The sequence below is a fragment of the Aphelocoma coerulescens genome, unplaced genomic scaffold (genome assembly GCF_041296385.1).
Source record: "Aphelocoma coerulescens isolate FSJ_1873_10779 unplaced genomic scaffold, UR_Acoe_1.0 HiC_scaffold_97, whole genome shotgun sequence".
Classification (NCBI taxonomy): Eukaryota; Metazoa; Chordata; class Aves; order Passeriformes; family Corvidae; genus Aphelocoma; species Aphelocoma coerulescens.
In genome coordinates this window covers 106,046-127,761 of record NW_027184078.1, presented here as the reverse complement: position 1 = coordinate 127,761, position 21,716 = coordinate 106,046, and positions in this window count along the sequence as shown.

Sequence of the window (21,716 nt, the reverse complement as noted above, 5' to 3'; positions counted from 1 at the left end):
AATGTGCACAGCCCCAGAACCTCCTCCCTGAGGACACTTTGCTGTCAGAGGGGGAGATCAGGGCAGGATGGTCAGTGCTGGCCCGAGCGGCCACAGGGGTCCAGCAGCTCTCTCCAGCCTCCCCCAAAGGGGTGCCCTGGTTTGACCTCATGGCTGCACGTCCTCCAAAGTGGCACAGCTGGAACAGTCCAAGAGCTCTCAGTCCCTCCCATGTGACTCCAGAGCTCCCACACTGAGCAGGGACACAAAGGCAGCTCAGAGTGCGGGACAAGGAAAAAATCCAATGAGACATGCTTCATCTCCTCCACACAGGAGCCACCAGGAGCTGTCAGCCTGGGCCAAGGAGATGTACTCACAGCTTCTGCAGCTGCCATTCCCTTGCATTCACCCCTCCTGCCTGTTTGCACCCCATGTTTCACTTCATTAAATTGACAGTCAAATAGAAAATGATGTTTTTTCTTGAGGTCCCAAGTGCTTGGGATGTTGTGCTGACTTTCACCTCCTGTGACCTATGGTACACATGTAAAATGCTGATCAAGTGGGATCCAAATCCTTTCCTGCTCAGATTGACTTAGGCACCCCTGTATCCAATTTCTCTGAATGAAAGATTGCAGGTTTTTACATCTCTCCTGTCCTTTGCATGCACTTACCTGGGGCTTTTTGATATCTGAGATAGCCTTACTGGAAGTGCCTTACTTCCAAAACCATGTCATTTGCTTCCCCTGGGGTACCTGTTCCTCCCTTGAGGTTCCTCTTTACCTTTTAGCATAAATCAGTAGTTGCTATTTCTCTGCAGCACAAATACAAGTACCCTTCTTCATGCCGGGAATCAACCCCACTTTGGCCAAGCCCAACACAGACACAAGTGACAGTGCTGGCAATAAAGCCCCCCAGAGCATCTCCTTGGGAGATTATTTGGATTTTTCCTTTTCCTTATCTCTAGTAAGGCTATCACAGATATCAAAAAGCCCCCCATTATAGGAGAAAGTTTCACAAAGGATGTCTGGACTTCAGGCAGCTCTCTTGAAAGCTGTTTATTGCATAGGTGAAGTTACAGCAGTTCAGGGAGTGGGTATCCAGAGCCAGCCCTACAGCTGCCAGCTCCAGCTGTAGGCATACCTGAGTTCAAGTTACAAAGCATTTTGTACTTTTCTTTGCAGAGTATCTTAACACATAACAACCAATAAGCACCATACACAATACCTTTACATTTGCCTATAGCCTATCATAACTACTCCCATTACCACATTATGGTCATTATTATCCAATCACAAGAGTAAGTAAGTTACAATTTAAGCTTACAGTGGAAAATTCTCAGACCTCCCTTCTTGCTACATCAACATTTCTTGTTTGCCTGCCATATCTCTCTTTCTGGTAAAAACATGTTTTCTATTTACTTATGCTCTTCTTGAGACTTACTTGGTGAAAAATATGTCTTTGTTTGTAGTCACATACCTTTGTCCTACTCCTAAAAATCTCCTTCCAACTCATCTCCAACCTTTGCCTTCTCAGTTATTCAGTGATCACTGGTTCAGCAAAACATCTTTTATTCTATATCAAAACTTGCTTTCATTTCTACCTCATCCCCAGTTTCTACATTCAGAGATCTTTCTGCCAAGCCTACATACCTGTGAAACTTTCTTACCAAACTTTCATCCTCCCCAACATCTCCCCCTTTCTGTTGAACTATTAAAACACTAGAAATTGTCTTATTCATTACTTTCTGCATGCATTGAAGTACACAGGGTACTACTACTATAACCACAATTATTACTATCAAAATAATTAAGCCTATTTTACAAAGTTCCTTCAGCCAAGGTGCAAAGCTCCAACCATCAAACTGTCTAGCCAGGATGGTTCATCTGTTGTAATTTGGTTAGCTAAATCTCTTAAGTTTTGCAACTGCTTATGAATAGAAGCAGAATGATCAGATAAGTTCATACAACACAATCTTTCAAAATCTTCACAACCATGCTCATGTACTAGTAAAAGATAATGAAGGGCAGCTCTGTTTTGTAAAGTGGCGTGTTTGACAGCTTCTTCATCTGTCAGCAAGTCACTGATCATAGAAGAAGTGGCACTTCTTTATTGTGCCTAAAATTTCTAGTTCTTGAAGGTCTGATTTATCAACTTTAAAATTATCAATATAAGTTATGTGTCTTAGGCTGGGAGTTGGAGAGATGTGATGATCATCATATGGCTAATATTTATCAAAAGTAACATTACCAAAACCTTCTGGGAAAGGCACTCAACTAAACAGGTTGAGAAGGGTTTGTCAGGGCTTGTGTTGGATAAACAGATGGTGTTGGAGCCTGTGGACTTGGCTAAAGCAACCCACACATTTGTCTTTGGTTGATTTACAGGTAAAGCTTCACTGAAAAAACAAAAACAAAAGGGTAAAAGCAACATGCATCTGCACAAATAATACTAAAACTCCATTCTTTTCTTGAGCTGTTTTCTGGCAGACAATCTTCTCTCAGTGGTTCTGCCTAGTTCACATTTGGGTGCCGCTTCTCAGCTTCCACTCACGGGGTCACTGGCTGAAGTGGAACTGTCAGCGGGCTTTGATGCGTGGTACGGCTTCACGTTCTTTGCTGGAATCCACTTGATTCCTTCACCTGTGGAGAGACATGCAAATCCCTTTCCCCATGTTATACGAGCATATGGTCTTTCTATTTTTTCTGATTCTAAATTCTTAATTAAAACTGGGGGGGGGGTGGGGGGTGGGGGGTGTTCTTTCAATTTTGCTTTTTTTTGTTGTTCAAGAAATGTCTGTAAATGGGGGAGGGGGGGTCAGGCTCTTCTGCAGAGCTGCTCAAGAAATTATAAACATACAAGGCTTTATTCAACCTTCTCTGAGGTGTAGCCTGGGCTTCTCCCTCTTTCTGTTGATCTAAAATGTGTTTTAAAGTTTGATGTGTTCCTTTTAGGGTACTTTTTAGCAGTTGTTTAAGATATGGTGAGCAAATACCACTGTATCTTACAGCCCTTCTCAGTTCTTTAATTTCGTGAGTGGGGATGGGAGCCCACGTTTTAGGACTGTCAGGCTGTTGGCTAGCTATCACAGGCTTAGCTAATAGACTAAGACTTTCATCTTTACAGATCTGGCATCTTATTTCATGCCAGTCTGTTAATTGAGAATAATCTGAGCACTTTGGAGGATTTTTTAATTCAGAAAGTAGCGCTAACAAACTCTCAGAACTCGTTTTCTCCTTATGGGTTGCAAGATCCCCGCCGCTCGCTGGCGGGACTCTGGGGCTCATTGCAAACAAATCTGGCTGCTTTTCAGGGTTTCCTGGTGTTAGATTTAAAGCATCAGCTCCGGCAGAGCGGCTCTCCGTCTCCCCTGCCACTGGAGCTGCACCATTCCCCTCCGTTCCCCCCGTTTGCGGCTTGTGAGGCGAGGCTGAGCTGCGCGGAGGGATACAGCTGCGCGGTGGCGGAGGGATACGGCTGCGCGGTGGCGGGATACAGCTGCGCGGTGGCGGAGGGATACGGCTGCGCGGTGGCGGAGGGATACGACTGCGCGGTGGCGGAGGGATACAGCTGCGCGGTGGCGGGATACAGCTGCGCGGTGGCGGAGGGATACGGCTGCGCGGTGGCGGAGGGATACGGCTGCGCGGGGGCAGGAGACCCCGGCGGGGGCGGCTGCGCCGCGGGGATGGTGCCCGGCGGGGGCGGCGATGGCACGGCCGATCTCCGCGGTGGCGGGCGAGGAGGCAGCAGGGCCGCGGGGGACTGGCTCCGTGACTCCGGCACGGCCGATCTCCGCGGTGGCGGGCGAGGGGGCAGCAGGGCCGCGGGGGACTGGCTCCGTGACTCCGGCACGGCCGATCTCCGTGGCGGCGGGCGAGGGGGCGGCGGGCAAGGCGGCGGGGCGGTGGTGGGGACGCAGCGAGTATTTCCACTCACGCTGTACAAGCCGGGATGAGTTTTGCAGTTCTCTTGTCCCGGCGTGATATGGCATTAAATGATTCGATTCCCACTGAGTCCCAAAAGTCTCTGGTGTAGACTGCTTTAGAGTCAGCGATTGGGACACGGGTCCATGCTATGAGATCTTTCCGTTCTTTTTTTGCCGGTTTAGTTGGACTGGACTTAATTAGAGGTTTTAGGTGCTGATAGACATCCTTCTGTTGGGCAGACGCGTGCTGACCCATGACTGGATTACTCGGTGCTCACCTTTGCTGACCCGTCCCTGCTGGTGTCTCTCGCTGAGGTCCGGTCCAGGCGCTGGCCCATCGCAGCGTCCGTCCGGCCTCCACACGCCTTCGTTTCAGGCATCTCCTCTCGTTAGCAGCTGCACACGCTTTCATTCCAAGCGTCTCGTTTGCAGCTGCTCAGGTCACTTCGTTTCAACGACCGACTACACGTTCACCGAGAAGTCTCCTATATGCGGAAAAATCCCTTTTTGCCCCTCTAAAACGCTGAGCGCCAATTTATAGGAGAAAGGTTCACAAAGGATGTCTGGACTTCAGGCGGCTCTCTTGAAAGCTGTTTATTGCATAGGTGAAGTTACAGCAGTTCAGGGAGTGGGTATCCAGAGCCAGCCCTACAGCTGCCAGCTCCAGCTGTAGGCATACTTGAAGCCACTTGCTGTTCAACTTACAAAGCATTATATACTTTTCTTTGCAGAGTATCTTAACACATAACAACCAATAAGCACCATACACAACACCTTTACATTTGCCTATAGCCTATCATAACTACTACCATCACCATATTATAGTCATTATTATCCAATCACAAGAGTAAGTAAGTTACAATTTAAGCTTACAGTGGAAAATTCTCAGACCTTTCTTCTTCTTGCTACATCAGCATTTCTTGTTTGCCTGCCATATCTCTCTTTCTGGTAAAAACATGTTTTCTATTTACTTATGCTCTTCTTGAGACTTACTTGGTGAAAAATATGTCTTTGTTTGTAATCACATACCTTTGTCCTACTCCTAAAAATCTCCTTCCAACTCATCTCCAACCTTTGCCTTCTCAGTTATTCAGTGATCACTGGTTCAGCAAAACATCTTTTATTCTATATCAAAACTTGCTTTCATTTCTACCTCATCCCCAGTTTCTACATTCAGAGATCTTTCTGCCAAGCCTACATACCTGTGAAACTTTCTTACCAAACTTTCATCCTCCCCAACACCCCATCCCTGGAGGGATGTCTGCTGAGATAATGAGAGTGCTCAATCTCCCAGCAAGACTCCCTTGGAAAGGGTGCTACTTTCAGTTACGGTGCGAAGAAGACAAACCCAGACTCCTCTGGGAGACCCTTTGCAGATCCTTTGTAACCCGTTGGCCCTCACCCTCTGATACCCACCCCCTGTATCCCTATAAAGCTAGCTCTCTGCCCCTGCGAGACGGAGAGATGTTTGTCCCTGGCCTCCCCTTCGCTGGACTAATAAAGCTACCTCGTGCGGAACAGCTACACGGGCCTCTTATCTCTCTCTCCCTGGTCTGGCCTGGAGGCTGCCCTGCAGAGCTGAGCTGAAATCACGAGCTGACAGTCACTAAAGAGCTGACAGCTTCTGCACAGGCCCTCCAGCCAGCAGCCGAGGGAAGACACCGGGCCTCGGGAAGACGATCTCTTTCAGGACCATCTCTCTGGACCGGTCACAGCTTCCTCGGTCAGAGCTACGGACCCCACACCAGCTGCCATAACATTCTACTCCATACTCTGTACCAAAGTTTGCCATGGGAGTGGGAACTTGTGGAAGTGTGTTGTGGTTCATGAGCCAGAACCTTTGAGAAGTTTTCTGTGGGAGCTGATTGAAGTGTACTGTAAAAATTGAAGGCTTGTTTTGAGAAGTGTGTTATAAAGTGTAAGGGTTTGTTAGCCAACACCTTTCCAGTCTAAACTGTGGGATGATTTCTGGAGTAATTAAGGTGACTGTGCCATAAAGCACAAGAGCTGCCAGACACATGATCCGTGTCTTTGTTCAGCCTGATAAACTGAAGGAACAAGGGGTGGGCATTTGAGTGATGGTGTTTGTCTTCCCAGGTCACCATTTTGTTTGATGAAACCCTGGTGTCCTGGAGGTGGTGGAACATCCACCTGCCTATGGGAAGTAGAGAATGAATTCCTTGGGTTTCTTTTGCTTGTGTTCTTGGCTTTTGCTTTTCCCTAATAAACTGTTGTTTTCTCAACTCACAAGTTTTTAGCTTTTACCTATCCAATTCTCTTCCTAATCCTGCTGGTGGGGAAGCAAGAGAGTGGCTGCATGGGGTTTGTCTGCTGGTGACGGCTAAACCTTGACATGCTCAGAGAGGAACTAAAAGTGATGGGGAATGATCATGCTGACATATGGGCTGGCCCTCTGGATCTGGTGTTGGTTTCCCCAAGAATGGCTCTGCCGACTTTGGTGTCCAGAGCTGGCTGTGCTGTCCTGGTACAGCTTGGAAGGGGAGGCTGCAGAGCAGGAGAGAAGGGTGGAATTCCCCCTCTGGAAAGGGCTGTTGGGCCCAGGGACACCCTTGGGGCAGGGCCCTGAGGCAAAGCAGGGCTGATGATAATTCTGGAACTTCCTTCTCAGGAGCAAGGCTGGTCCCAAGTCTGGCCACTTGGAACTCTTTCCTGTTGGAAGCTGCAACAGTGTGAAACTGCCTTGATTTATGGTAGCTCAGGATGATGATAACTCCCAGAGCACCCAGGGGTCAGTAACCCCTGCAGAAATGTTAATAAGCTTAAAAATTTCCTGATTAGTTCCTTGAAAGATTAAAGTTGTCAGTTCCTAAGCACCAAACCTCATGTCATCAGGCATCATCTTTGTTTATCAGTTAAATCATTCATCTCATGATTCCAGGGAGTTCAGTGATCTTTGCAGATCTCAGAGGTGCTGCAGAGTCAGTGTCAACTCCACTCCATTTTCTCCCTTTCTGGCATAACACCAATTCTTGCCCTCAGTTAAACTGTGTCCCAGTGCGTCTGTTTAGCAGTGCTGAACATGAAGCTTCAGAGGATGGAGAAACTCTGCCTTGGTGTGTTGGATTTATTAGGCCTTTTTTCACATCTTCTTTTGGAAAGCTTTCAGCTTGTTTGGGAATGTGGTTTCGGTTTCTGAAGTAGGAACTGATGACTTGTAAGACAGCAAGGTTTCTTTTGGGCCCTGCTTGGATAACATTTTGTAAACGTTGGATGAAAAAAGACCATGACATTTTTCAGAAGTTTCAGTGTTGCTGAACAAGGTGTGTAAGGTCTCAGCATTTTCTGGCTGGAATTCCTGGGTCAGATGTTCCTGTCTTGTGACATTTTCCTTTTCTAAGCCTCCAACTGCTCATCCAGAGGCGAACAGGTTTCTACAAGTCCTGTGTCACATCTGCCTCTCCCCAAATGTCTGGTTTAATATCCCAACCCTAATAATATCTGAGACAGCCCCTGACAGCTTTTTAAGTGACTAAAGAGCAGCCCTCTCGTCTCTAATTAAGATTAACCTGTCTCCCATATTAGCTGTCCAAATTAATGCCTCCTACAAAATTTCATATGGATTTATAACTGCCTGAAAAGCACAAATTTAGTGCCCATGAAACCCCCTGGACAGCAGAAGCAGCAGAATCTAACATGACAAATTCCAAAGTTCACTGCCAGCTGCAGTTTGACATTCAGTGCCCTGAGCTCCCTGTGTAGTTTACGGACACGTGGGTGATGTGTTCAGTGGATCTGAGTTTGTGACCAAGACCTTTGGCTTCATGAATGATGTGAGACTCTCATGGTTTAACCCCAGATGACCACTAAGTACCACACAGCAGCTTGCTCACTCCCTGGCCCCCAGCACTGTCTGGGTAGGGAGGAGAACTGGAAAGAATGTTGTTGGTTGAGATAAGAACAGCTTAAGAATTAAAACAAATTTAAAAAAAATAATTATAAGAATAATAAGAACAACTGTAATGGAAAGAAGAGAGGGAGAGGGAGAGGGAGAGGGAGAGGGAGAGGGAGAGGGAGAGGGAGAGGGAGAGGGAGAGGGAGAGGGAGAGGGAGAGGGAGAGGGAGAGGGAGAGGGAGAGGGAGGGGAAGGGGAAGGGGAAGGGGAAGGGGAAGGGGAAGGGGAAGGGGAAGGGGAAGAGGTAGAGGAAGAGGAAGAGGAAGAGGAAGAGGAAGAGGAAGAGGAAGAGGAAGAGGAAGAGGAAGAGGAAGAGGAAGAGGAAGAGGAAGAGGAAGAGGAAGAGGAAGAGGAAGAGGAGGGGGGGAATGAAACCCAACAGATGCCTAATGCAGTTGTTCGCCACCTGATGCCCAGCCTGTCCCTGAGCAGTGATCAGCCCCCTTCCTGCCAATTCACCACAGTTTCTATACTGACCATGACTTTCTGTGGTCTTGAATATCCCTCTGGCCAGTTCAGGTCACCCGTCCTGGCCCTGCTCTCTCCTGGTTTCTTGTGCAGCTCTGCACTGGCAGAGCAAGAGACACTGAAAACTCCTTGACTTGGGGTGAGCACAGCTGAGCAACAACTGAAACATTGGTGTATTATCAACATTGTTCTCATCCTGAATAAAAAAAAAAAACCAAAAAAACCACCCTGGACCAGCTACAAGGAAAAAAAATAACTCTATCCCTATAACTACAACCCTAGGGTATATCACCGTGTCCCGCAGCCGTAGGGAGGAGGAGAGAAGATCCAGCAGGCAGGAATTGTGCAGCAAGATTGATTGATTTAATTATTTTACAAACTCTTTTATAGACTTTTTTCTTCATAGTCTAATTGGACAAGGATCAGCCACCCCTTGGGGGTGATTGGCTAAAATCCTAAAACCTCCATTGTCAAAATATTTTCCTACTATACTATAAACAAGACTTTTCAAGGCTGCAGCAGTTTGGTTGTTTACATAGCTCTGCTACCTCTTCTGTGAGAGAGAAAAGTCTCTCACGGACTTAGAAACTAGCAAGAAAATCCTTGCTAGCAGCATTTTTGTATCCACGTATCCCAGCCAAAACCAGGCCAGAGACCTCACAGTGCTCTTTTACCTGCATGTCCCATAAATACAGCTCAGAACAACCAGCTCAGAGGAGAAAGCCTGTGCTGTGGAGATCAGAGTGGAGACGAATCCCCATTGTGGTGGTCTGTGATGAATTGGATGAAATCCCTCCAGGAGTTCCTGTCTCTCCTTAGCAAGTGAAGAGGGGGAATTTTTGATTAAAACCGGGTGAAGTGAACACTTTCCCTGTAACTCCAATTGTGCTTCCCCAGTGGCCAAACATGGCAGGTGTCTTCCCAGGACAAGGATTGGTCCAGAACAAGGAATACTGATGTCTGCCTTGATCCACCACCACACTTGTTTCAACAGCATCCAATTTACTCGATTCAGAGGTAGCTGTGAGATGTTATGGGACCTTCTCTGGGAAGTGGGGAAGTTTCCAGACACTTCAGTGCTGGGTGATTGACTCCTGCTTGGATGTCCTCAGGATGCCCCACCTTCCTTGCTGCTCAATAAACATGGAATATTATATGCTAATACCGCAATACAGTAATAAAAATGCCACACCAGAAGTGTTGCTATGGGGACTGAGATAAGGGCAGTCAGAGACATCCTGGAAATGTCAAAATGCAGAGGAAGCCAGAGCCAGAGAAGGGCAGGATCTGTAGTGTAGTGCAGCAAAGCTGACCGTGGTGCAGCTCCCTAAATGGTTTCAGGTTCATGCTGAGCTGATGCACTGTCACTGTGCAGCCTGATGGTTCCAGGGAGCTGTAATTTCAGGATAGCAAGTGCTGTTGGGTCTCCTTCCCCCAGACATAGGCAGGGGACAGCGAAAACAGTTTCTTCCTCCTTTTCCCCATCTCAGAGCATGGACAGAGAGACTTGAGCAACTGAGACCAGACATTTAAACTGGTGTGTTAGTTCACTGGAGAAGAGGAGGCTCAGGGGGAACCTTATCACTCTCTACAACTACCTGAAAGGTGGTTGTAGCCAGGTGGGGGTTGTTGTCTTCTCCAGGCAACCTCCAGCGACAGGATGAGAGGTCACAGCCTCAAGCCTCAAGTCCTCAAGCTGCACTAGGGGAAGTTTACATATTAGAAAAAAATTCTTCACTGAAAGAGTGGTTCAGCATTGGAATGGGCTGGTCAGGGAGGTGGTTGAATCACCGTCCCTGGAGGTGTTATAAGCAAAGACTGGATGAGGCACTCAGTGCTATGGTTTAGCTGACAATGTAATGAGAGGTCACAAGCTGGACTAGATGATTTAAAGGTATTTTCCAACCTAGTTTAATTGGTGATTCAAGGTGTCTGTTAATTTTAGGAGCAGGCAGTGTGGTCTGGGTTGAATTTTCCTCTCTTGCATCCCCTGTCACAACATCCTGGGAGCACATTGGACTCAGAGAAGTTCCCTGTACCTGCAGGGGTAACTGAGATCTCTGGAAAAACACAAGTTTTCTTGAGGTCTGAACTCAAACTTTTGAGCACTTGGCACCTTTAGAAGTCACAGCTGGTGCCAGGTGCCAGGTGAGAGAGATCAGAGGGGTTTGGGACAGGATTTCCCTTCTTTGCTCACTTCCCTTCTGTGCCTGTTCCAGGTCAGCTGCAGGATCGTCCCACCCCAGGGACTGGAGGGATGGAGCAGAGGAGATGGCCCCTGTTGGCTCTGACACTGTTTCTGGCCATCCCTGTCTCAGGTAACGCTTTCCAGGAGCTGTTCTGCTCCTCTCTGGGGGATTCCAGCCTGCAGATGATCAGAAGTGCAGGAGCTGAGGGTCATGCTCTCCTGAGCAGCCCTGATTTGAACTCCACAAGAGCCAGAGCTGCCCTGCCCCTCTGCTCTTGGGGAATCCAGCCCTTTGCAGCCGGAGTTTCTCTCCCTTGGTGGAGCCAGGGAAGCCCTAAGCCAAGGCAGCTCTGCCCTGTCCAGCCCTCCCCAGTGCCAGGAGCATTTCCCTGCCTGCACGGGCAGTTGGCATTGGCACAGCTGCCCTGCTGCTGGTGGCACAGGGCTGCAAAGGGGCAGGGACAGCTGGGGACCTGCATGGAATGGCTCTGGACATGCTTTTATACTTTTTATTTTTTACTTTTCTTTCAAATAAACCCATCCTCTACAACATGTATCATCCTGGTTTCTCCCTGTCCTCTAATATTTTAGGCTTTCCAATTTCCCCAGTTACCATTTTGCCTCAGAGAAAAGAAGAAAAGGAGAAAGTGAAAGTGATGCCTTAGGTTTTAACGTCTATATTTTTCAAATCACTGTACAGCTTAGTGTGTAACTCTGAAGTTTCTTGTAGCCTGTTAATTTCTGCTCTCTCATGGTAGGTAGACACAACAAAGCCTCTCCGGGCCTACTCTCCAAGGACACCCAGACCACCCTAGGCCCAAAAAGTATAAACCAAAAACCCTCTAAAGGGGGGAAAGCTGAGGGGAATTACATCATTAAACTGAAGCTTTAATTGGAGAATTAACCCTGATATGCAAATGAACCAAACCTATAAAAGTGTGAAGAACTCGTGAGTTGTCGTCCATCTTGGGATCCATCTTGGCAATAGCCTCTGGCTCCCCCGGCTGTACCTTTGAAGGCCTTTTAAATAAATACCTACTTTTTTTCCCTTACTCATGTCTAGTCTCTGTTTCTAGGAGGCCTCTCAAGGCATCAAAAGAGTAAATGCCTCAAAGCAAAATCAATTTATCTCTTATAAAAACTGAGGAAAAGGTGTTACCATTTTCATCACGTTGTCAAGTATACACTCTAGGATTTTTCTACAAAACTGACAAATCCCCCTAAAGCTCTCTTTAGATTTTATTTGTTCTCATTGTTTGGCTTTTTTCTCTGAAGATCTAATGTCTCATGGCCTTAAGGTGTATGAACAGAATGGTCCAAGGACATTAGTGAATATTTGCAACTTTCAATTGTTCCCCATTATTTGTCCCAGTCTTCTGTGCCCTTCACACCAGTACATTTTCTGATTGATTTCAGCCAGATGCTTACTCAAGTTTGGTTTCCACAGGAAATTTTTATGTCACCTCTCCCCAGAATGTAGCTGGAACTGTCAGCCAGGATACAATTCTTCCTTGCACCATCTCTTCCACAAAGCCACTGGACAACCCCCGAATGCACTGGATAAAAATCACAGATGGGCACACAGAAGACATCTACCCACATGGGCAGTTTGGGGGTGAACCAATGCAGAAATACCGTGGGAGAACATCAGTGCCAGGAGATGGATTTGCCACTGGGAACGTGTCCCTGACACTGAAGAATGTCCAGCCAGCAGATGAAGGAATGTACAGTTGCACTGTGATATCCAGGGACTGGAGCGCTGATACATCCACCAAGCTCAGCATTGCAGGTTGGAGACTTCCTGTGCTGGGTGGGGAAGGGGGGAAGCTCCTACAGAGGGAAAAGAGCTCTCTGAAAGGTCACTGTCCCCCAGCTGATGCTGCCTCATATGACCCAACACATCACCTCCCCACTCCCAGCAGCCCGTGGGCCACATGGCAGCTGCCTTTTGATCCATGTCACACTTTATTTGTAAATCACTGAGAGGTCTGTAAAGAGCCAAGAAAATTCAAACCATGTACCACCACCCAGGAGGGAACCCAAGAACTGGTGATGTCACCAGCCCCAGGAGGGTCATGGCAGCCTGGGTAGTTTTAGGCAAGGAAGGAGCTCTAAACCTGAATGTTCCAGGAGACCCAGCCTGGCCTGCACATTCAAAAGCAGTTGCATTGTGTGGTGAAATGGAGCAGGCAGGAACAGCTTGGAAAAGCTGCAAAGAGCCTGGGGGGAGTTCCTGTGCCAAGAGATGCTCTGGATGCTCCTTGCCCAGCCTGAGCCCTGTTCTGACCCATGTGGGGCTGGCGAAACCTCCAAGTGCTCAGCATCCCTGGCCATGGGACTGAGGGGAATGGAGCCCTCCCTGTTGTGACTTCTCATCTGGGCTGAGATGATCTGGGCTGCCAGTTCTCCCCAGCTGGACAGTGGGCACGGTTTGTGTGCAGGTATTGATAACGTCAAGTGGAGCTGGTCAGCCTGGATTCACTGATCAAAAATGAGCACAGAATGACAGAATCAGAGAATCATAGAATGGTTTAGGCTGGAAGAGACCTTAAAGATCACCTTGTTCCAACCCTCTCTGTATAGACAGGGATGCCACCCACTAGACCAGGTTGTTCAAAGCCCTGTCCAGCCTGGCCTTGAATAAATACTTCCAGGCTCCTACATATTCATACTGAAAGAGGAATATAAACAGCAAACCTTCTCCCTGCCTGTTTCATGAAATAGTGGGGAACTGAGAGGCAAACCCATCCCAAACTGTTGCTCTTTCTCAGCCAAAGGAAATTTGTCATTTATGGCAGATGGAGTGTGGGATGGCAGAAAGACCATTGGAAAGGTTGTGTGAAGGACTGACAGAAACTGGCAGGAAACTCTGGGTTAAGCAAGAGCTGTGACTCCAAGGAAGAGCTACTTTCTGGGAGACTTCTCCCACTAACAAACTCTCTTGCCTTTAAGGTACTGGGGAAGTGTTCACTGAAATTCAGGGCCCCCAAGGGCAAGGACTCGAGCTTGGCTGCAGATCACAGGGATGGCTACTGTTTCCCCTTGGAGATTCTGAAAAATGAGATTAGAAGTGGCTAAGAGAACAATGTGTGTGGTGGGGGAATAGGGGAGTGTGGGATGGCATCATTTTCACCAACGAGAGAGAGCTGTAGAATGCTGTTTTGATCTGCCTGTCCAGAATCAGAAGCCTAACATGATAATGGACAATAAGCAGATTTTAAGGTATTCTGGAAGTGTTGCACTGGGCAAGTATCAGTTGGCACCAGAAGATACTCAGGTGGCAGCTGGGCTGTGCTGGGGAAGGTGCATCCCTGCAGCAGATGGGAGCATTGAAGAGTCCTGCAGCTACAGACCCTCCATCATAGGGACAACCAGAGAGGTCTCCTGCAGGGAAATTCATCTCCCTTGTTCCCGATGAATCGGGCCAAAACCAGGCCAGGAGACACTTCAGAGACAGAGTCAGAGAAGTGGGTATTTGCTTTATTCGGCACACCTGGTGTGTGGGGATTGCTCCTCCACACACACACCAGTGCTCCCTACAACACACTATTAAGGGTTAAATTATGACTATTCATCACATGCCTTGGGACAGGTGTGGTTATACAAATTATTGCTCGGAAGTCATTAATATCATTAGCATACGGGTCATGCATGTGCTGTGTGTCCTGGTGGTCGTGCTGAGGAAGGCTCCTCTTCTTCCTTGGGGGTGTCTCTGATGAGTAGTCATCCTCACAGTGCACTTTTCACCTTTCTCCCTGGGCATGCGTAGTCCTTTGAGGAATGATTCAGCAGTCTCTGGGATAATCCTTGTTCCCTCTGTCTTGACAAGATTAGGGTGAATTTGGCTTCTTAGGTTTTGTAATTAACATGTGCTGTCTGAACTAACATTTGCTGTCTCCCAATAGTTAACTTGTGCTTACATGAGTTAGCTATTGACTGTCCTTTCCTCACCTGCACCCCAAATTTCCCCTTCTCACACTAAAATTCCTCATTCCCCCCCAAATCCCCTGATCCCACCCTAAATTCCCCTTCTACCGCAAATCCATCTTTTTAAACCCAAATCCCTCTCCAGACCCAAATTCTTGTTTTCCCCCAAATTCCAAATTCCTGCCCCAAATGTCACCCCAAATTCTCCTCCCTGCATCCCAAATCCCCCCATTCCCAACCCAAATCTGCCATACCTTTCCAAAATTCCCCTGGTCCCACCTCAAATTTCCTCTTTTACCCCACACCTTCTCTTCTTGCACCCAAATCCCCTCCTCTACCCCAAAATCCCTGATTTCCATGCCAAATCCCACCTCTTGTCCTAAAACCCCCAAATTCCTCCAATCCCCCCAAATTCCTCCCCATGCCCCAAATACTCCCTTCTCACCCCAAAATCCCCATTCCCACTCCAAATCCCATGTTCCCACTCCAATCCCCTCCCCGTACCCCAAATCCTCCATTTCTACCGCAAGTCCAAAATTTCTCTCCTCCCGCCCCCTCCTGTCCCCCAAACCCCAGCAAATCCTGCTGTTCCCACCCCAAACTCCCCCTTCTCCTGCTCCCCACCACAAGCTCCCCCTCAGAACCCCCCTGGACATACCAGGCTCCCCCAATGCCCCCCAAAACCACCCCAATCCCCTGACCCTGCCCGCTCCCCGCTGACATTTTACCCCGGCTCCTCTGCTCCCTCCCTGGGGGGAAGTAGCGCGCCGGACATGATGGGTAGCGCTGCCTACCAAGGGGAGGACCTGCGCCACACCGCCATGCCAGGCAACACAGCGAGGCCATGCCCATTCTCACACCACGTCCACTCCAGCCACACCACGCCACACCCACACTCGCAACTCCAGCAGCTTCTTCTTGTCCCTCCCGCATCCCCCGGCCTCGCTGCCCTTGGGCACGCACCTTCCTGTTCTGCCTCATCTCCGACACGAGAGCCCTGCTCAGCCCAGCCAGCTTTCTGCCTTGTGGCTTTTACTGAAATCCCTTTGCAGAAATAAAACTCCTACGATTTTCCATCTCCCCACTGTACTCTGTTTCCTCCCATCAGTTCTTGCCAAGAGGCAGTTCCCTTCCGTGGGAAGCAAGGTGATAGGAATGGGGCACGGCTTTGGATTCTCCAGGTCAGGGTCAGTGGTGTGGGCCGCCAGAGCCAACAGCGCACAAGCGAAGCCTCTGCGTGCTGGCACCAGCCGAGAACTGCATGGGGAGAGCAGCTGGACTTCCAGGAGCACACGACTGGACACGGAGATTTCCAGCGGGGTGGGAAAGGCAGCACAGGAGCTGATAATTGGGGCAGGAACAAACCGGGAGGGGAGCGGGCAAACAAAAGGAACCACCCAAAGCAATGGTGCAAGTGATGCCTTGAGAGGCCACCTAAAAACAGAGACTAGACTAGAATAAGCGAATAAAGGTAGGTATTTATTTGAAAGGCCTGCAAAAGTACACCCTGGGGAGCCAGCAGCTACTCTCAAAATGGACCCCAAGCTGGATGATGAGTCACTAGTTCTAAACACTTTTATAAGATTGGCCCATTTGCATATCAGGGTTAATTCTCCAATTAAAACTTCAGTTAATTATGTAATTTCCTCAAGCTCACGCCCCTCTTAAGATGTTGGTTCACACATTTTGGGCCTAGGACAGTCCGGGAGTCCTTGGAGAGAAGGCCTGGAGAGGCTTTGTTATGTCTACCTCGCACGAGAGAGCAGAAATTAAGCTACAAGAAACTTCAGAGTTACACACTAGGCAGTACAGGACTTGAAAAACATAGAAGTTAAAAGGTAAGACATCACAAGGACTTGCTGTGGCCATGGCAGTGTGAAGGAACAATCCAGTGTGACATTGCAGAGTCCCTCTGGGAGAAATCCCAAGGCCACAGATTTGAACTGCTGGGACTGGAGCAAATTCACAGCAGCGGCTCCAGTGACTCCACGCATCCCAACTTGAGTCCCCACAGCCCCCATTCACACAGTCCCACCAGGTTTTCTCACTGCATCAACCCCAGGTTTGCCATGGCAGAGTCTCAGATGTCTTGTTCCACAAAGCCATTTATTCATGGTGCAATAACACAGTGCGAGCTGCTGCATCTGAGCAGGACCCTGAACATAGGACAGCTGGGCTCATGTCATTTGTCCTGCCATTATCTCTTTTCCCCTCACTTTTCCCGACCTTTTTTTTCCCCTTCCTTTCCTGCCATTATGTCCCCTCATGTTTCCTGCTCTTTCCTCCCCTCACGTTTCCCAGCATTTTTTCCTCTCCCATTTCCCACCCTTTTGTCCCCTCATGTTTGCCATTTTTTACCTCACATTTCCAGACCTTTTTCCCCTCAGGTTTCATGCCCTTTTCCTCTCCCATTTTCCACTATTTTCTCCCCTCCTGATCCAGCCCTCTTCTCCCATTATATTTACTGCCCACAAGTCTCGCTTTTCCTCTTGATGCATCCACTGATGCTGGGTGTCTCTGGGCCCATCCCCCTCACTGTCATCACAGGCCTTGCTCTCCTTTGTTGCCAATAAGCTTTGGCAGCTCAGGGCTCTTGCTTTCTTACATTGCTGGTTTTAGTCAGTTTTTCTTAATTCAACCTGTGACTTTTCACTTTTTTGCCTGCAGTTCTCCTCTCCATCCCGCTGCAGGGGAAAGGGGAGGGGGAGTGCGAGAAGGGAGCAGCACGTGATTTGGAGTGTTTCAGTGGGAGCACCATAGTGGGGGAACTGGGGTGTCACAAAGGGCCCCCTGTGACCCGCCACCTGCCCCTAGCAACGGCTCCCAGGGTTTGTTGACGTGGAACCAGCGCCCAGCCTGCAGTGTCCGGCAGGACAGCGACGGGACAGGACGGGAGCACGCAGCTGGCGAGAAGCCCGCTGGTTTTTGCTCACGTCTTGCCCTGCAGCAGGGAGTAAGATATTAAACCAAACCTTCCCCCTTTCCTGTGATCATCTCATTTCTCTATTCAGTAGAATGGAGAAGAGACCCCCAAGACGGCCCAGGGTGGCCTGGGGGGAGAACGGGGCTCCTCAGGAGAGCAGCTCTGCAGCGGAGCCCGCCGAGGCGACCAAGGTGCAGCCATTGCGGCCCAGTGAGTGAGGGGCCCTGTGGGACTGGGCAGGGCTGGGATCAGGTTTCCCCGGCCCAGGGGCAGCGGGGATCACAGGGGTGGGAGTGATGCCGGAGTGCTGGGGCTGCTCGGGGCAGGACACCAGCCCCGGCACAGCCTGTGCCGAGGAGGGGGAGAGCAGAGGGGCCCCAGCTGCTGTTCTGGGGCGTGGGCAGCGAGGGTCAGTGGCTGGCAAGAGGCAGTGGTGCTGTGGGATGCTGGACGTGTCCTGCCCCTCTGCCAGAGCGCTCCTCAGCCCGGGGCACTGGGCTTTGCCCCGCCGTGCTCCAGCAGGGCAGCTCCTCTGCTGGGCATCCTCCAGTCGGGAGCTGCCCGGGAAGGCAGTGCCAAGGGAGCGGGCACAGCATGGGCAGAGGGCAGATCTCCTTCCTCTGCTCTCTGCTATTGATGCACCCTCTGCAGTTTCTTTTCTCTCCCCCTCCGTTAGAGGCCTTATCCGCACAGAAAGCCATGGACTTCATCCAGGCCTTCGTCCTCAGCCCCAAACAGGTACCCACAGCCTGCTGAATGGCAGCTGTGCCTGCACAGGGGTGCTGGCTCTGCAGAGCAGCTGCTCCCACAGGGCACTGCACCGCAAGGGCTCTGGTCCCGCTGGCTGGGTGTTCTCACTTCACGCTGCCCCGTTGTTTCTGGTCCCCAGCTCCAAGACAAGGATCTGAAGCTCAAGTTCCTTGACAGCATCTGCACATTCTGCAGAGCTGCCAAGGATTCTGGCTTCTCCAAGGACCGGGATGAATTCTGCCACAAATACAAGCTGGGAGAGAAGATCGAGGTGAGGGGGTTCCCGGCGCTCTGGGCAAGGGAGCAAGGAGCCCCAGCAGCCTGTGAGGGCAGTGCTTGGGCAGGGCAAGGCTCTGGTGGCTCTGGGTGCTGGCAGCTGCCAGGTTGCAGCCCAGCTGTGCTCTGCAGGTGCTGCTGCAATTGGAGCCCAAGAACGAGATTTGCACGGAGGTGCGGCGGCTGGCCATGCTCGCTATTGCTGGACTGAGGTACCGGCCCATCACACCTGCAGAGCCCTGCCCAGCACTCCGTGCCCACCTGCTCATCCCTCCTGCAAGCCCAGCCCCAGTGCTGCAGGAGACCTTGAGGCGCTGCTCCCAGCACCAGTGTCCAGCTGGGCCCCTCTCTCTTTGCAGCACGCTGGGGACGGTGCTGGAGAGCAGAAGAAAACTCTTAAGACTCTGCTTCAACAGCATCTTTTTCCTTCCTCCAAGCGGGAAAATGCGCAGCCGGGAAGCGTCTCTCTATGCTCAGGTAAGTGCTGAGTGAACTGGCAGAACCTCCAGTCTGTCCAGGCTGCTCCCGACCACCCCGTGCTGCCTAAGGACCAAAGATCCAAGGCAGGCCACGGTCTCAGCTTCGCTTTCCTACCCTCATCCCTATTACCGCCGGCCTAAGCCCTAGGGTATATCTCCGTGTCGCACAGCCACAGGGAGGAGGAGGAGAGAAGATCTGGCAGACAGGAATTGTGCAGCAAGATTGATTGATTTAATTATTTTAAAGCTCTTTTATAGACTTTTTTCTTCATAGTCTAATTGGACAAGGATCAGCCACCCCTTGGGGGTGATTGGCTAAAATCCTAAAACCTCCATTGTCAAAATATTTTCCTACTATACTATAAACAAGACTTTTCAAGGCTGCAGCAGTTTGGTTGTTTACATAGCTCTGCTACCTCTTCTGTGAGAGAGAAAAGTCTCTCACGGACTTAGAAAATAGCAACAAAATCCTTGCTAGCAGCAGTTTTGGATCCACACATCCCTTCATGCCTTGCCAGGCTCCAGCCACATCCTGCAATGCCGGCTGCTCTGCCCCCAGCACACGGCCTGCTCCTGTGTCCCTCCCCTCACACTGGCACTTCAGATCAGTCTCAGAGCTCCTGAGGGAGCAGCAGAATCACGGCCACTGCTCTCTGTCATCCTTGCAGACCCTGCATGCCATGGACACCATGCTGGAGGTGATGGTGTTCAGCTCTCCTGCCTCCAAAACCAGCAAGCTGCTTCAGGACATCTTGGAGGTCTGGCCTGTGCACAGAGTGGGGGGTGAAAGGAATGTTCCTCCCTCAGGAGGGGAAGGAGCCCGGGCTTGTGTCCACTCTTGTCCTGGCTCCTGCCAAATGAACCCTGTCCCAGCCAGAACCAGGACATTCCCCCAGTGCCGTGCAGGCAAGAGCGCGCTGCGGGGAGGGTGCCCAGCTGGCCTGGGGAAGCAGAGGCTGGCCCCAGGCGCTGCTGGAGCACAAGGAGCAGAGGGCAGCCCCTGCCTTCCTTGCTGCCCACCAGCTTTGCCTGGGGCCTTTGTGCCAGGCCTGCCAGGGCCCCCAGGGACAGGATCCCCCCTGCAGGCTTTGCCTGAGGGCACAGGAAGTCTGGAGGGACGGCGCAAGTGTCTCTCATGGGCACGGCCCTGCCACTGCTGCTGCTGGAGTGGGCGTCTGCTCACGGGGCTCACCTGCAGCTTCTCTCTTCCCAGGTTCTGCTGGACTACTGCCTTTATGACACAGTGGCTGTGCAGGAGAGGGTCATGGGCAGGGTCAGGCTGCTGAGCCATTTGCTGGCCGACTCTTCCACTGTGCAGGTAAGGACCGGCCACCCTCCAGCCAGGCCATCTCCCCATCCCTGTGCCCTGGCACAGCCACAACTGCAAGGTGCCTGCAAGGCCTCAGCTGCCCACCCTCAGACCTTCTGCTCTTCTGCCTGCCTCCCCCAGGCTGGCCAAACTGAGGACGGCGGTGCTGCCAGCAGCCAGGTCCAGATCCCAGTCCTCGGGAAGCTGCTGGGCCATCTGTTTTTCAAGTTATTCAGGAAAGAAGAAACCAGCTGGATGGCACTGGATATTCTCTGCTTCCTCTTCACATTCCTCTCTGAGCAGAAATGTAAGAGAAGCTGTGGTGGGCGGCATCCCCCGTGCACCACCACATGCCCACATACAGCTGCTTGTCTTCCTGGGCTTTGCGAAGGCCCCTTGTTGTGCTTGGTGCAGGTGGCACCATGTCCCCAGCACTGCTGTCACCTCCGCTCCTGCCCCACGCTCTCTGCCAGCCTCATGATGCTCCCATGTAGCCGAGCTGCTCCTCCCAGCAGGACTCAGCCACACTTCACCCCTTCCCCATGTCCCCTGGAGAGCTCGTGTCCTGCCCTGCCACACTCCAGCCCCGCAAGCCCTTCCCCCTGAGCAGTATTGCAGCCACGGTGTAACGGGGAGCTGCATGCTGAGCTCCAGGGGCTCGGAGCTTCCCAGGCCAGCTTCCCTGGGTACGGACACTGGAGGCAGCTCCCCCTTTCCACCAGTGCCCACCACCTCCTCCCATGACCGACTGCTCCCCAGCCATTCCTGCATCCGAACGCTTGTCAGGGTTGGGTCGGCTGCTGGCACAGCGGCTGTGTCTCAGCCACACATTCGTGTCTTTCCTCTCTTTAGGTGCCACACCGGCAGCAGTTTGTGCCCAGCTCCCAGCATACTGGGAATCTGAGATCACCTCCCTGCTGGATACGCCCAGCACCTGGAGAGTTCAGGTAACCAGCCCTCCCCTTGGCTGGGCCTCCCATCTGTGGCATCAGCAGGGAATTGGTGTGCGCAAAGGGGCGCAGAATCAGCGGGGCTGTCCCTGGTGAGAGGCTTCCCGCTGTCCCCGAGCAGGGAACACTGCGGTGTCCCAGCAGCAGCAGAAGCCGCAGCTCCAGCCCTGCTGGCCACCAGCGAGCCCCTGGTCTCCGTAGGGCCCGTGCCCCATGCCTGAGAGCCCAGCCCTCCTCCCTGCCCCGGGGCCCTCCTCATCCTCCCCTGCATAGGAACTGTGGGCACTGCTGCCAGCTTTCCTGCGGCCACTGCCGCCAGCACTGCCCGGCACCTCTGGCCAGGGCTGCTCACACTGCCCAGCCGAGCAGAAGCCTTTGGGCACTGGCTGGCACTGGCCTCCACTCCCTTCCTTCCTGCCACAGGCCTTTGGGAGATACCTCAGGCCAGCTGAGAGGACGGGCATCGTCCTTGCAGCCATCGAGATCCTGGGACACTCCAGCCTCCTGGACAAGAAGGCACCCAAGGAGTTTCTGGAGGTGGCCATGGAATTCCCTGAGCTGTGGCTGATGGATGTAAGTGGCCTGTGGCTGGATTGGCCTGCCCTTGAGCCCTGTCAGGTTCCTGCCTCCCT